General features: G+C 33.8%; 1 pseudogene; it reads right to left on the bottom strand.

The window, feature by feature from the left end:
- Positions 1–10,401: 10,401 nt before the first annotated feature.
- LOC139899419 (DUF724 domain-containing protein 6-like) lies at positions 10,402–17,153 on the bottom strand (annotated as a pseudogene).
- Positions 17,154–17,623: the final 470 nt, after the last annotated feature.

Genomic DNA, 17,623 nt, shown 5'->3' with positions numbered 1-17,623 from the left:
ACAACTGTGATTTGATATAATTAGTCACAAATACCCCATGCCTTATTTGTGGGTGTGATAATTCACTTGTTTGTTCATGGTATCAGAGCGATTGCTCGATTCGAGTGGGTTCGATTGTTTTGTTTTAGGGTTTCGTGAAATTGGTAATTTTCGATCAAATTAGGGTTTATTTGGGATCTCTAATCTCAAGTGAATTGGTGTGTTTGGTTTGTCTTATCGGGCTAGATCTGAGGACGTGATTCTTGTAAATTAGGGTTTGTTGTTCAAAACCCTAATCGGTGATTCTAGTTTGTTCTTGAATATTATTCAAGAAGTTGCTTCCGCTGGCGTCTTAAAAGAAGATTACGGAGGAGAACTCTGTAAGGATATTTCTTCCTACCTGTGATTTGTAGCAAGTTCCTACACGTAGGAGTTTCTGTGCTTACAGGAATCAACTGCCCCTACGTGTTATACTTGGCCTATAGCCAGGACAATCTTCTTTTATTTGCTATTTGTTATCTATTCGTTTGTATTTCCTATTTGTTATCTGTTCATTATCTGTTATCTGTTTACTATCTGGTATCTGTTTGTTTGTTTTTCTGTCAAGATGAGTGATAGTGGTGATTCTGTAACCATGATAAGTAAATTGGATTTTGGAGATCCACTTTACCTTCATGCTAGTGACATCAGCAGTACACCTTTAATAAATTTCAAACTTAAAGGAACAGAGAATTATAAATCTTGGGCTTGTGCAATGGAATTAGCTTTACAAACTAAAAACAAGATTGGTTTTATAAAAGGTACAATTGAAAAAGATGATCAAGATGAAGTATTAGCAGGTCAATGGGAAAGGTGTAATGTTGTTGTCCTTTCTTGGATTTTAGGTTGTGTTTCTGATGAATTGTATTATGGTCAAATATATTCTAAATTTGCTTCTGTTGTTTGGGATGAGTTGAAAGAAACGTATGACAAAGTTGATGGCTCTGTGATGTTTAATTTGGAACAAAAAATTGCACAGTTAACACAAAATGGTACTCCTGTATCAGATTATTATCACAAACTTAACTCACTTTGGAAACAATATGATATTCTGTGTAAATTGCCATCTTATGATTGTGCTGCTGATAAGGAAAGGAAAGAACATTATAATCAGAGAAAATTAATGAAATTCTTGATGGGACTGGATGATTCCTATCAGCCAGTAAGGACCACTATATTAACTAGTGATCCTTTACCATCTGTTAAAACAGCATTTTCTATTGTCTCTAGAGAAGAGTCACATAGAGGTGTGCAATATAAGAAATCTGTTAATGAGTCATCTGCTTTCTTTGCTAATACTGGTAAACCAAGAATTGGAAATACTAATTCTAATTCTAAAATTGAGTGTAATAAATGTGGTAGAATTAGTCATACAATTGAAAAATGTTATGAAATTGTTGGATATCCTCCAAGAAATAATAATTTAAAGTGTACCAAGTGTGGTATGACTAATCACACTGTGGATAGATGCTTTGAGGATGTTGGATATCCACCAAATTTTAAATGGAAAAATTTCAATAATTCATCTTGTGTGTCTAATTCTAATTCTAGTAACAATGTTACTAATAATGGTGATAACAAGTCTGGGTCTACTTCTCTCACTTTGTCTAATAAGCAGATTGCTAAGCTTGTTAGCTTTCTTGATGGAAAAAGTGCACCTGCACATTCATTTCCAACATGACAGGTGAGTTTATGAATTTAAATGTGTTCTTTAATGAAAATTTTAATAAATTCTTCGTCTCACATAATTTGAATGATAAAACCAATGTTAACTTTGACTGGGTAATAGACTCAGGTGCTAATCATCACATGACTAATTCTGATAAAGGATTTGAGTCTGTTTGTGATGTTTCCAGTCTAAACTTAACTGTTGGTCATCCCAATGGGACTAGAGCTAAGGTTGAAATGATTGGAAACTTAAGAATATCTGATAAATTGATTCTCTATGATGTGCTTGTTGTTCCTGAATATTGTGTGAATCTGTTGTCTGTATATTGTTTAGTCAGAGATAACAAATTGTTTGTTGGGTTTGATCAAAATGCTTGTTATATTCAGGAACTGGTCTCAAGGAAGACCATTGTGACTGGTAGTTTGTGTGAAGGTCTTTATATCTTCAAAAATGATTGTATTGGTGAGTGTAGTAAAACAAATCATAATTTCAGTATGTTGTCTAAATCTATTTGGCATTGTAGACTTGGTCACCCTGCAGATCAAGTCTTAGGTGTTTTAAGTAATGATTTACAATTTACTAGTGATAAAAATAATGATCCTTGTGATGTTTGCCATAAGGCAAAACAAACAAGAAAACCATTCCCTCTTAGTGATCATAAAACCACATATTTAGGTGAACTAGTTCACTTAGATGTGTGGGGTCCATACGGGGTCACTAGCAGAGATGGTTTTAGGTCTTTTCTAACTGTTGTTGATGACTGCACAAGGGCTGTTTGGATTTTTTTGTTAAAATCAAAAGATGAAGTCAGTTGGTATGTTGAATTGTTTTGTAAACAACTTGAAAATCAATTCAATAAAAAAGTTAAAGTTTTGAGAAGTGATAATGGTACTGAGTTTGTAAATGCTAAGATGAATTTGTTTACTTCAAACAATGGTATAATACACCAAACAAGTTGTGTACACACTCCACAACAGAATGGAATTGTAGAAAGAAAACATAGACACTTGTTAAATGTGGCTAGGTCTTTAATGTTTCAAGGGAGAGTTCCTCTTAAGTTTTGGTCTGATTGCATATTAACTGCTACATATTTGATTGACAGGCTGCCATCATCTATTCTGAATGGAAAATGTCCTTTTGAGCTGGTGTATCATAAAAAACCTAGTCTTTCCCATTTAAGGGTGTTTGGTTGTCTTGCTTTTGCTAATGTTTTAAATAATCATGATAAGTTTTCTTCAAGATCTGAAAAATGTGCTTTGATAGGGTACTCAACTGTAAAGAAGGGGCACAAGTTATACAGTTTTGATAGTAAAGTGGTGTTGTTTTCAAGAGATGTAAAATTTTATGAAAATGTTTTTCCATTTAAAACAATAGAAACTGTTGTTGCTGATAAAGAGTTAAATGATTTGAATAAAATAATTTTTTTTGATATGTATGGAAATGATAGCCTAAATACCCAAAGACCCAATGATGAAGGGGAAGATAACTTAAGTAGTGATGGCTCAGGAAGTAGTCTGCCAGGTAATTCTGGTTCTGCAGAGCAAACTGGTAGTAAACAACCTGATGCAACATTACATGCTGAAGGAAATCACCCTGAGGGCAAGTTAAAAAACATTTTAAATACTGATGAAACACCAGAACCTTCTTCAACCTTGAGAAGGTCTCAAAGGAACATTATTCAGCCTAAGAGATTTGATGATTTTGTTATTGAAGGAAAAGTTAAGTATGGCATTGAGAAAACTGTCAATTATAGCAGTTTAAGTCTTTATAATCTGTGTTTTGTTGTTTCTTTGAATAAAAGTGTTGAACCTTCTACTTACTGGGAGGCCTGTAAGTCACAGCATTGGATTGATGCTATGAACTTAGAAATGGTAGCATTATATAGAAATGATACTTGGGAACTTACAGTTTTACCTCAAGATAGAAAATCAATTGGATGCAAGTGGGTATATAAAATCAAATATAAATCTAATGGTAAAATTGATAGGTATAAAGCAAGATTAGTTGTTAAGGGTTATAATCAAAGAGAGGGCATAGACTTTGATGAAACTTTTTCTCCAGTGGTTAAAATGACCACTGTTAAATGCTTATTAAATCTTGCTGTTGTTAATAATTGGGATTTATATCAACTTGATGTAAATAATGCTTTTCTCTATGGTGACTTAGATGAAGATGTGTATATGTCATTGCCTTTAGGGTATTTTAATGAATCTGAAAAAAGGGTTTGCAAGTTGAAAAAAAGCTTATATGGTTTAAAGCAAGCCCCAAGGAAGTGGAATGAAAAATTATCCTCTGCCTTGGTTGAGCATGGCTTTAAACAAAGTAAAAATGATTATTCCTTATATGTTAAATCTGAAAGTGGTGTTTTTGTTGCTTTACTTGTCTATGTGGATGACATTGTTGTTACAGGAAATAATGTGGAAGAAATGACAAGTTTAAATTGTTTTTAAGTTCAAAATTCTTAATAAAAGATTTAGGAATTTTGAAATATTTTTTGGGAATAGAAGTGTTAAGAACACAATCTGGTATTTTTGCTTGTCACAAAGGAAGTATTGTTTAGAGTTGTTGGCTGAATTTGGTGTTTTGGGTTGTAAGCCTGCACAAACACCATTGGAAGCAAGATTTGTTTTAAACACAGAATGTACTCAAACTGATAAGGTTCTTGAAAATATTAATAAATATCAAAAGTTGATTGGTAAACTTATATATCTTACATTGACAAGGCCTGACATATCATATTATGTTCACTTGTTGAGTCAATTCATACATTCACCTCTACAGTCACATTTGAAATGTGCTTTAAGGTTATTAAGGTATCTAAAAAGTGCTCCTGGGTTGGGTGTATATATTTCAAAAACTTTTGATGTTGAATTAAAGGCATATGTTGATTCTGATTGGGGTAAAGCTGGTATGTTCAGAAAGTCTGTCACAGGTTATTGTGTATTTTTAAATGGCTCATTGGTTTCTTGGAAGAGCAAAAAACAGGCTATCATATCTAGATCCTCGGCTGAAGCTGAGTATAGAGCTCTTGCTGATGTCACTTGTGAGATTGTTTGGATTTTGAAATTGCTTGTTGAGTTGGAATATAAAGTTGTGCTACCGGTGGATGTATTTGTTGATAACAATGCTACAATTAAAATTGCTTCTAGTCCTGTTTTCCATGAAAAGACTAAACATTTTGAAATAGATCTTCATTTTGTAAGAGATAAGTTGTCTGCAGGTGTTATAGATGTGAAGAAAATAGAGTCTGCAAATAATGTTGTTGACTTATTCACAAAAGGTTTAAGTGGTCCACAACATAGGGTGTTGTGTGATTATTTGTATTTGTTAAATCTCTTCAAATGATTAGATTGGGGGGGGGGGGGGGGGGGGGGTTGTGTTAAAGTGACAATCTAAACATTTGATTGTTTGTTTTATCACTTTCTAATACTTGTTTGGTTGAGTAACAGGTATGTAGATGGTTTGGTGATGGTTGCAGTCTTGGATCATGAGAGCAGACTTGGTTGCTGTCAAGATTCAGAATGTAGCTGGTACTTGTTGTTGTTTATGAAGGCTCAAACACTTTGCGAATCATGTACAGTCCATTATTGGATAATGCACCTGGTGTGGGGTCCAAGGTAGATAGTACACAGATGGGACGTAGTTGTGTTTGAGTATCCATTCCAATAATACAGAAAGAAACTACATGGACCATTTATGTTATTTATTCAAAGTTTTAATAGTCCAGAGGTCTGTTTGTAGTTTATGATTCTTGTCTTTCTGATTGTATAAAAGGCAGGCTAGGGTTAGCTACTGTAGACGGTTCATTCAGTTTTCATTGTATTCATTTTTGGTAAAAAGAGATAAACTCTTCGTTTTGTGATTTCTTTGGTTTTAATCTGTAAAGTGTAGTGGTTTGTGGTGATTTTCTAGATCATTCACTTGTTTGTTCAGATTTGCTTAACAAGGTTTTTTTGGCAACGAGTTGCATAACATTGTGGAACATTTGGTATTGGAGAAACAAGATCGTTCATAGCACAACAGAGAAAAGAGATTCGGGTTTAAAAGAATATATTTTGTTTCGCATAAAGGCGTTGTCTCATCAATGGATTGCAAATAGGTGAAAGAAGGTGCAGATTGATATCAAGGAATGGTCGAAGGATCCAGAGAGTATTCTGTTAACGTCATAAAATTTGGTGGTCATTTTGTAGCTCAAGGAGAAACTTGATGATATTGTATTTGATTATTTCATATATTATTTATCCGTTCTTGGGTTATTGTATAGTTTGTATTTGGGTTCGGTCCATGTGTACCATGATGTCTATGTGTCATCTTTGATGTTTTGGTGATTGAATAAAACTAGGCTTTCAAAAAAAACACATCATCAAAACCAGATCTTGATCAACATTAGGTCTTGTCACATTAACAAAAACGTGAATTGCTAAACAGTTTGTAACATCTTGTAAAAAACGTGATAAAAAAAAAGATGTCAATTTGTTGCCACGTAGGCAAGTACCATTGTTGCCAACAAAAGATTTGGATAATATGTCTAAGACCCGGTGTTACCAGCACCGAGTTTACTTTACAAATATCCTTGAAAAATACGTTTTTTTACAACTATCATTTAAATACGCTAGTCATCCACTAAATGATGATATAATCACGTTAATTCATTGTGTTCTTTTTATTATCCTGATTTTGACTGCATGTTAATTGTTTATCTTTTGCATGTTGATTGTTTATCTTTGATGCTGATTTTTTATTTCCATTTATATGCGTATTGTTTCATCAGTTGCTAAATTTGAAGTTTGAAGATTTTGTCATGGTGACAAACGAACAGGGGCGGATTTGAGGGTGTGCAACACGTGCACTCGCACAGTGCCCATAGTCCAAAGGGGCCTATAGTTTTGCTACTTAACCAAATTTTTTAGTATTTACTGAACTTATTTGTACATATATTTAAAAGTTTTGTATACAAAAGAGCCCATTTTTTGATAATTGAACAGGGCTCATATGAAAATTTAGAATTGACGGAAATTTAGAATTGACGGGACGGCCCTGCAAACGAAGGTAAGATCAAGTTCTTTATGTCAAATAGCTACGATATTATATTCTTCGGAATAATTAATATTTACCGTTGTCATTAATGGATCCGGCCTTAGACACTTGCTATAGTTAGTTTCTGGTCAAGAATGTCACCTACATACAATAATATGGCAAAAAATTGTGAAGTGATCGATGCACTATCCGTGTGTATGAAAAAGTGTACGGTCTTTGATTATTTTAAAACGGCCAAATATATTAAGAAACGTATATTTCTAAGAAGAAGTTAAATAGAAATCCACAACGATTTAATATGCCAAGAGTTCTAACATTTTACAGACGACTTCTACAATTAAGTCAAGACTCAAGAAATAGAAATTAAACGAACAAATTCAAATAAATAATTTTTATTCACTTGGTGATCGATAAAAACCATTTCCTGAACCGCCATAGAACTCAAAGACCCGCCATACAACAGTTTATTAAGGCGTGATTTAACATTAGCCTACATGCTCTGAGCATCAAGCCAAACATCAAATCATTCCACGAAGTAAAAACTAGTAAATTAGATGTTTGATTGTTTAAACAAAATTAAATACTGATTATTGATTGTTTAATTAGTTTTCAATGTTAATGTTAATTTTAATTTTAATTTAGATAAGATGCGTTTCACATATCCTTTGGGGTAAAGGGAGGGGGTTTTACTCAAGGTTTCCTCCCAGACAGCGATGGAGGCAGGGTTATTATCGCTGCATCGGTATAGTCGAAACGGGAGATGATCGCAACGGGTGGTTTAGTCCCCCTCGGATGATCCCAATCGCTGTTCAAAAAAAAAAAAAAAAAAAAAAAAGATAAGATGCGTGAAACTGTTTTCCGATAGTATAATAGGATAGTTAATTAAGATAAGATACTATACGATCCTAATAATTCCACGAGCTATTTTTTTACAAAAAAAGCTTATCTTTAATTTATTTTTTCACTATTTAATTCGAAATCATACGCGGATACACTTAAACTACACCTTAGATCGAAGAAGCGAGAGTAGTGAATAATAAGTCTTTAACTGTATTAAAAGTTCTTTTAATTTATTTTTTTGTTTTACAAATAAAACTGCTTTTGCTTGTGTTTTTGTTATTTTAAAAAACTCTGGAATAATAGGAAAATGGTAGGTATATTTCTTTAATGCTCGTTATTGCAATTGCTATATTTTAATGTCACGAGAGAGGTACCCAAACCTATATGACTTCTACGTTTACTTGTTTTTAGTGGTGGCTTGAGTGACCACAAAAAGGTGGTACTCGACCATTATACTATTTTTCATACATCAATCACTATATGTTTCTGTGATCTTACCAATCATATATAGATTTGTTGTTTGCAAACATAAAATTATATGAGTGGTCAGTCTTTTACTCCATATATCACTAGAGTTTTTTAAACTTTTTTTTTTTTACATGAGAGATTCCGTATTTTACACTTATTTGTCGAGGGGTTCCTATGACAAACTACCGTCACCTTTTTATCGTCTTTTCTTGAAAAAGGGACATTAAAATGGGAAGGTGGATTCAATTATCAAACTATTATTTGATGAGCTGTTACCTGTACTTAAATTTTTGGGTACCGTATTTAAGTGTAAAGCTCGTCAAAGTTGGCAAAAATTTAATTAACTCATACATAAGTAAAGTGACACACATGCCATTTTAAATGTGCATATTTAAAACACACTGCTCATCTTCATTACACACATTTAAGATCATTGTACTTTATATTTTCAAGATCTTTATAAGTTTTTACATTTACTAAACAATTCACTAAGTTAACCACTTGGTCAAGTCCGGATCTTGGTAACGCCCTAGATCGAATTAAAAATGTGCTCTTGACCGGTAAGGCGTCAATGTGCGCAATTCACCCGCCTACGGGTCTCGTCGCTCAGGGGCTCGTCACCCAGAGGTTTTACTCGCTAGTGGGGACACATGTGGTTATCGCCAGAGAGGTTTCCTCTGCGAACCCAAAACAATTCACTAAGTTTTACGCTCACCTATCGACAAACTAAACCAACACAGTAGAACGATCAAATAAAGACCACATTAAGAGAGAAATTTGATCGACAACCCATCTGGGCAAAATATTTGCACATGGTGTTGTAGAACATTTTATGATAGAACATTAATAATGAAATCGATGTGCTAAGACATTAACATATACATGATGGATCACAAAATATAGCTACATGACATGTATATGGAGTCTATCTATGCCTTTAGGCATTCAGTGTTAGATCAAGAACCTACTCATGATTGCTTCCGTATTCAAAAGATTAGGAATGAAAGCTCAGATTAGGATCTTATAATCCCACTATCAAACAAAGTTTGGTTGGAAGAATTTTTTTGGAAGGAATGGAATCGGTCAAAGGAATTGGAATCCGAAGGAATTGGAATTGATAAATTCCATGGAATGTGAAAAAAAAAAAATGTACTTTTATTGACACAGAATGGAATTGAATTCCTTTTTATAAAATAACTAATAAGTTATACAAAAGATTTTACGTTTTCAAGTTAGGTTTCATTTTCAGACTTACGTTTCGGCTTTCAGTTAACATATTCGCGAATCGAAAATGCGAGCGAAAACGCGAAGCGAAATGAGCAGAGAAAACGCGCGGCGAAAGCCCACGTCGAAAACACAAGTCGACATGTACGTAAAATATAAACGTAAACCGAACGCGTGAGTCGAAATGCGGCGCGCTTTCAGTTAACATATTCGCGAATCGAAAATGCGAGCGAAAACGCGAAGCGAAATGAGCAGAGAAAACGCGCGGCGAAAGCCCACGTCGAAAACACGAGTCGACATGTACGTAAAATATAAACGTAAACCGAACGCGTGAGTCGAAATGCGGCGCGTAGAATTGAATTCCTTTTTATAAAATAACTAATAAGTTATACAAAAGATTTTACGTTTTCAAGTTAGGTTTCATTTTCAGACTTACGTTTCGGCTTTCAGTTAACATATTCGCGAATCGAAAATACGAAACGAAAATGCGAGCCGAAAACGTGAAGCGAAATGAGCAGAGAAAACGCGCGGCGAAAGCCCACGTCGAAAACACGAGTCGACATGTACGTAAAATATAAACGTAAACCGAACGCGTGAGTCGAAATGCGGCGCGTCAAAAACAGGCGTCGAAAGTGCAAGCCGAAAGCGCGCGTCAAAAGCTCGAGTCGAAAGCGTGTGTCCAAAACGTGCGTCCAAACGCGAGTCGAAATGTATGTAAAATATAAACGTAAACCAAAAACGCAAGTCAAAACGTGCACCCAAAACGCAAGCCAAAAGCTCGCGGCGAAAACGCACGTTGAAAACGCAAATCGAAATGTACGTAAAATATAACGTAAGTATTTGAAGATGCTTTTATTTTTTCAAGGATACAATGTTGGAAGGAATTCAAATCCATCAACATCTTGAAGGAATGAACATTCCGCGGATGAAATAATCTCAAAATTCCAAAAAATTAGTTCCTTCCAAAATACGTCAACCAAACGAAGCAGTCTAAAATTTAATTCTAATTCCATCAAATTCGGGATTCCGTGAACCAAACGGGGCCTAATTAGGGGATTTTCTAAACCCAGCCCTTTAAACGGGTGCAAAGGATTGACATATTAATAGGTATCAACCCATACCTAAATGTTATCAAACTCATGTCCTTAAACTAAACATGCCAATACATCATTTAGCTACCAAGTATTCCATTTTAGGTCTGCAAATGTTAAACTAGAAATAAAGTCTAAAAAAGGTTGATGCTTGGCCAAATGGACCGTCCAACGCACTCCGGCCCAAGTGTATTCAAGTCTAAATTGTGGCCACGATTGAATATTTAGAGAAACTTGTGGGCCCTAACCATAGATACATAATAAAGAACACCAGAAACTATCACATAACTTAAAACCAAATTACTCATAAAACGCACCTACAGAGATGCAGAAGCTAACTGATCAAATCTGCTACGGGCCCCACGCATACTTTCGTTGATTCCTTCAAATTCGGCCTCCAAACTCGCAAGTTCCGATTCCTTCTCTTTCTTTTTTAAACAATGGTCACGTTTTGCGAGCAGCTCGTTAATCTGCTTATCGATCAACTCGATCTCTTGTTCGTTTTCTTGATCTTCGACACTTTTTGCCTGCAATTTATCAAGAACTTCTTTCGATAATGTATCCAGCTTTATCTGCTTATCTTTAATTTGAAGTAACTCAATCAAACGATTCCTTATACGATCGACATCAAAACCGTGACTTTCGAGTTCAGAAAGCATCTCCAAAAGATCTTCAATATCGGATTTTGAACGGTCACTACGTAAACGAAACATATCCTCGAAAACACTTGAAAACGTGACCATATAACTGATAGCTTGCCGTTCACGCGCACTCTCTTTAAGACTATTCAACGGATGAAAATGCGGTTTTTGTGGAATTAAACGGAACGCTTCCATCGATTCTAATGTTCCCCAAAGTTGACTACGTTTTTCAAAAGTTGACTTTTGACCATCACCATTGGCCGTAACGACGGGACTTTTAGAACTATCCGATGGTTTCTTCACTGCAAACAATTACAAAGATCAACCAATTTTAACCATTATAAAACATTTCAAAACTTGATAAAAAAAAAAACACTATATATAGGGGCTAATCAAGAGGGAAACGAATTTTAGGAGGGAAGGGGGAGGTACATTTTTTTTTATTATAATTATTTTTTTAAAGTTAGTTATGAATGTTGGTGAAAATATGAACATTTAAAAATGATATTTTGTGATGAATGTTATCATTTTGACCAAAAAACGCTCGAAGAATAATATTTATCACGAATAACATTCATCGTGATGAATGTTATTATTTGAGCGTTTTCTGGTCAAAATAATAATATTCATCACAAAATGTCTTTTTTAAACGTTCATATTTTCACCTCATCTTAGTGGTTGTGAAAAAAATAAAAAAAAAATAAAAAAAAATATTTACTTCCACTTCCCTCCTAAATCTACTTCTTGATTATATATATATATATATATATATATATGTGTGTGTGTGTGTGTGTGTGTGTGTGTGTGTGTGTGTGTGTGAGAGAGAATTTTCTTGCCTGATGACGAGTGCTTTCCTCCAAACCACCTTGAGAGAGGTTGATCATCGGACATTGTGACCAATGAATTTTCGGAATTTCCATTAGCGGTTTGGTTCAATGGACCTTGAATATCTACACAAAATGCAAAACTAGAATATAATATGTCTACGTTAATATAATAATCCCTGGATCATTAAAAGGAAGTCATTATGCACCTTTTAGTGAAGACTCGTCCCTCATGCTACTTAATTTACGTCGTTTTCCTCGTTTTCCTTTTGCGGCTTTATCCTTGTGTTGTTGCAAAGTCTCCATTCCTGAACTTGTATTGGGCACCTTGTCTACATTAACTAACGAAATCGCATCTCCATTCTGTTTATTTGCTGCATTTTTTTCAAAAAAAAAAAAGATTAAGAAATATGTGCCATCTTTAATTCTTTTTTATCAAATTCTTATATTTTTTTCAATTCAGATTTTATATAAACCATAAATATAAATACGTACAATTTGAAACAAAATTAAATTATACCTGCCAACGATGTCTCCGGGATTTTGGGCCGTACTTTGAACGACCTTCCCTTCTTCTTTGAATGGCTTTCACTATAATCGGTCTTATCCTTATGCTGTTGCAAAGTTAACTCCATTCCTGAACTTGTATTTGGCACCTCGTCTACATCGAGTAACGGAATCACGTCTCCATTATCATTATTTGCTGCATTTTTAAAAAAAAAAAAAAAGTGTTAAGAAATACGTGCAGATATTCATTTCTCTTTTCTGAAATTCTTTTCTTTTTTTAAAATCAGATTTATATAAATACGTATAATTTGGGAAACAGAAAACTTCTGCTGCAATCTTTAGAGAAGTACGAGATTACTTTCATTAAAAGAAATTAAATTTACAGTTTTCATTTGATGGCATTATTAAAATAAAATGCCATGAATCATAATCATTATTAATTATTAATTAGAATTTAAACCATTGAAATGAAATGCATTAAATAAACATTTTTAATCCCAACAAAATACTATCGAGCAAATGGACCAGGCCCTATCAAGCTCAAGATTATAAAATCGCTAGGTGGGGACTTATCGTATTGTACCAGACTAGAAAAAATTTTGTCAATAAATTGTACTATATTACTTTGGCATATATCAACTCACATTTTTGATTTTGTTTGATATAATATTTATCTTTTTATCCTACAAAAAATTAAGTCGGATAAAATATTTAATCAAATAATCCAACCTTGACCTGTTGACCGACTTTTAAGTCGGATTGAGGCCATTCAAGTCGGAGTAAAGCAATCCAGATTTTACAACGGTAACCAAGCTTTCACTATAAATCAGTCCTAAATGTACACAAAATCTGGGTCATTAACCAGAAATAACTGGATCAGATAAGAAAGGGACCATACCTGGTCCAACGCTCAGTTAGGTCTGGTTTGGTACAAGTAGATAACGTCATGTAAACTGTAAAAGATAAAAATAAATAATAAAAAAACATAAATTATACCTGGCAAGGATGTTTCCGGGATTTTGGGTTTTTTCTTGGATGGCCTTCCCCTCTTACTTTTTACTACTGTAACACCATCTGCTACTTCATTCTGCTTGCATACGAACAATAGGAACAACACTCATAACCATCTCTTCGTGAAATATAATAACTTACAAACTAACAACTTTATGAAATCTAAAGATTGGAATTTTGAATATTTACTTTTAAAAGGGTCGAGTCAAATTATAAGATTTAAAAATTGGAGAGAACTGGGTCAAATATGTCAAATATCAGCCCAGAGTCCACTCTTCATACATACAACCTCATAAATTGTTCTATTAAAGATATATATACATATATAGGGAGATAATCCAGGGGGAAGCTGATTTTGGGTGGTGGGGGGGGGGGGGGGGGGGGGGGGGGGGGGGGAAGTAAACATTCTTTAAAAGTATGTTATTATTTCACCATTCATTTATATATTTAACGTTGTATTTAGATACAATTTCATGATATACGTGAAAAACAATAATTTTTACCAACAAGAACATTTTTTTAATCAAAATTCAAAATCTATAATAAAAATAGCATTACTCATGATGAATGTTTTCGAACAAAAAAATCCTAACTGGTGAATGGTACATATTGTTTTCCCAGAAAACATTACATATAATGAATGTTATTGATTTTGTCGAAAACGTTGACATCTTTACTGTAAAATGATATTCTTTTTTATGAAAGGTTGATATTATTTTTCTGATGAACTTTCACAAATTTTTGCTTAGAGAAAAACGTTATGTGCACGTAATCTTTTACTTCCCCCATCCCCCAAAAATTCACTTCGATCTTGATTAGCCCTATGTGTGTGTGTGTATATATATATATATATATTGGTAGGATCAAGAGGGAAGTAACCAATCGGGGGGAAGCGGGGGAAGCAAAAACTTTATTTTTTTTTTTCGTTTTTTGAAAAAACTTTGTTCACGAACATTATAGATGGGATGAAAATATGAACATTTAGTAGAGACACTTTGTGATAAATGTTTTTATTTTGGCGGGAAAACGCTCAAAGAAGTAATATATAACAATTATCGTGTTTTTCGAGCGTATGTTGAGGTTTTAGCTATTGGGGTTTAGATATTAAGGTTTATAGGGTTTATATATACACTATTGCTTTGTATTCATTATTAACCTTAACCTTTTATAAGAGGTCGTTTTTAGTCAGCTCCGTAGAGCCTGTTTCAACCTGGACCCATTTTGACCTATTACCCAACCCACCTGACTCACCCATATTACCACCTTTTACAAAAGTAAACGTTTATATCAACAACTGTAGACCTCATACCAGATTGCCTGTTAACTTTGGTGACAATGGAGCAACTGATTGAGGTGTCTGAGCTTCTTCTGCACCCTTTAGAAGATTTTCAACGGACACCGTTAAATGTTTCTTGCCACGTGTCACAGTCATTGCATTACATTGCAAACCCATTACGATAGGAACAAAAGGAAACTTTTTTGTATCATTATTTTCCTTCACAACGTCCAGATTCGTTATTGGGGTCGTACAGTTTGTATCTCCTGCGCAATGCAGTCATTAAAACTTAATATCTATGACAATAAGAAATAAACAAGCAAAACAACATATAAGATTATAAAATTGAGTAGTTTTACATGTCTGAAGTATGTCAAACTTTACCTAAATTCTATTGTATGTATTATGTTAATTGTATGCTATTATTAGGTGTTGCAGAACTCGGGAGTACTCGGCAAATAAAGTCTCCCAAATACTCGGTCAAATTACTCGGATTACGACGTCAAAGTCAGTTAAACTCGATCAAAAATCATTCAAACTTGGTCAAAACTTGTAAAATAGGTCAAAGTCAAACTTGGTCAACATCCGAAGCTGAGTACTTCCTAAAAATTCCCGACCGAGTACTTTCCGAGTAGCGATTTTTGAACATTGCTATTGTATGTATATGGCCACTTAGAACTTGTACAATAGTAACGTTGCAGCAATTTTAATTACGTGGCAACTCATATAGTTGCCATGTCATCATAACATCAATTACCTGATGATGAAAGTCATCGGAGACATACAATAACAATACAAAGAATTGAAGGTTTGATACATACAATAAATACCTAAAGTTTAATAATTACTGTGAATAGTTTTTTAAAAAGTTTGATGCATTTTTAGACATTTAACACGGTGAATATTACATACCTTCAGGTATATCTTCCGGCCCTTTATCAATAACTGACAATTTCTTCTTTTTCAGAGAAGTAATCATACTACCCTTCGAAGATGCAAGTCTTCTTCGCTTAAAAGGCTGCACCAGTAAATTATCAATTATCAAAAACTAAAAATTACCCTATTCTTTTTCAAATAGTTTATAAATTATTTATTGATTATTATTAATATACTGAATGCTGAACCCACCTTTTTCTTTCCATTATCAAGAGTCTTAATTATAGAAATAGTTTGATCACCGTTGACGGATTCTTGAACGTGTCCAGATTGACCCACGAGTGGGTCACTTACGTCGCCTTTACTTTGACCCGTATTTGATTGACTTTGATCATCAGAAGCAATACTAGACTTCAGTTTCTTAAGAGGCTTCATATTTTTTTTCTTCATACCAAAACGAAACTTCGATTTCTTCATTGTTGTTGTTACAACAGAAGAGCTACTTACACAATTTGTGACATCACTATTGACATCATCAGAAATGGGAACCTGAAAAAATTTGAGACACCGTTAACATATTTATCTTCAAAATTATAAAGACTACAATCTACATCAATAATAATCAATCAAAAGGATGAACGCAAAAGACGAGTGTGATTAGAGCATTGGATTAAAACATTATCCCTTTTTGCCCTAAAAATAATCTATTAATACCTGATAAGGAGTGAACCATTGCTCGTCTTTCCATTCAATATGCGGTCTTAGGTCGAAATGATTAAATTCTTCGGCTCTATTTGTGTGTTTAAAATACACAATATACTTATTATCTGCAAGTTTTTTAGTAACTACACCACTCCACCACCCAAAATTATAAAAAGCATCAACCTTTTCTAACAAAGCAAAACTTGAAACCTTAATTTAAGGAGTCGAGGGGCGAACATGATGATGATCTACAGTAACCCTAGCGGTAACCCCTGAACATTTATATTCAACCAAGAACAACCCGTTTTCTAAATCTTCAACGATAGTTGCAGGGAACCAAATGTCATGCAGACCGTCTTTTTCAAAGAAGACTTCCACCTTTAAGCCTATCCTGAATATCGACCTGGCTGTTTTCTTTCAAAATTATTTTTACCCGAAAAGAAACAAAATCATAACCATTTAATCAGCAATCCATCATACCATAGTAACAAACTTCAAAGATTATTTACAGATATAACAATTTAAAGCATGTAACAGTGAAAATAAGCGTACAAAATAGCAGAATCTTGCAATCAAGAATAAGATGCATAAAGTTTCAATCTTGCATATGGATATATAAAGTAAAAGAAACTGAATCACTCACACAATCCAAAATTTAACTCAAAAGTTTCAAATTTCTTTACAGAGATCGCACCAAAAGCATGCAAAGATGAAAATAAACAAACAGAATAACAGACTTTCAACAGAGCATAAAAGCATAGGGTTTCAATCTTTCAACAAATACAAATATTACAGTATATATCACATGAATATATGAAATTAGGGCAATTTAACACTCACCCGTGTTTTTAAAGCAGACACAAGCCGATCAGAAGACTGCATAATTTACAAAAATGAAAGCTTTTTATATCAATTTGCAGTGAATACAAAATGGATAAACAAATCGTTTTTTTTTTTTTCAATGTAAATACATGCATGTACTTACTGTATTGTGTAGAAAACAAAACGTACACAAAAACCCCCAAATTCAATTAGGTCATTTAAACCCTAGAAATGATAAAGACTGTCTATACATAATAATAGTACAAAATGTGCATAAAACTTAAATAAAGGGTATAAAAGTGAAGTAACTAAAAATAGTAAACCTTTATTGTCGTGTCGTGTCGGGTCGGGTAAAATTGCCATTAACCTATTTCCATTGACCCAAATCAGACAACGGTGAATCACGGTGGCAATGGGGTTGATGGAAGGTGACGTTGATCCGACAACTTTTTGGTTAAGAGAACAAAAGACTTGTAAGTTGTGATTTTATCCCCAAATTCCAAAACCCTAATTTAGCAATTTGTTTGTTGTCACCATTTTACTTTTCTTTCTAGGAGTGAGAATGTATTACGGAGTATTTCATTTCCTTTTCCTTGATGGAACTAGTAATAAATAGG

Source organism: Rutidosis leptorrhynchoides, chromosome 3 (assembly GCF_046630445.1).
Source record: "Rutidosis leptorrhynchoides isolate AG116_Rl617_1_P2 chromosome 3, CSIRO_AGI_Rlap_v1, whole genome shotgun sequence".
Lineage (NCBI taxonomy): Eukaryota > Viridiplantae > Streptophyta > Magnoliopsida > Asterales > Asteraceae > Rutidosis > Rutidosis leptorrhynchoides.
This window is presented reverse-complemented; position numbering and strand designations above follow the sequence as displayed.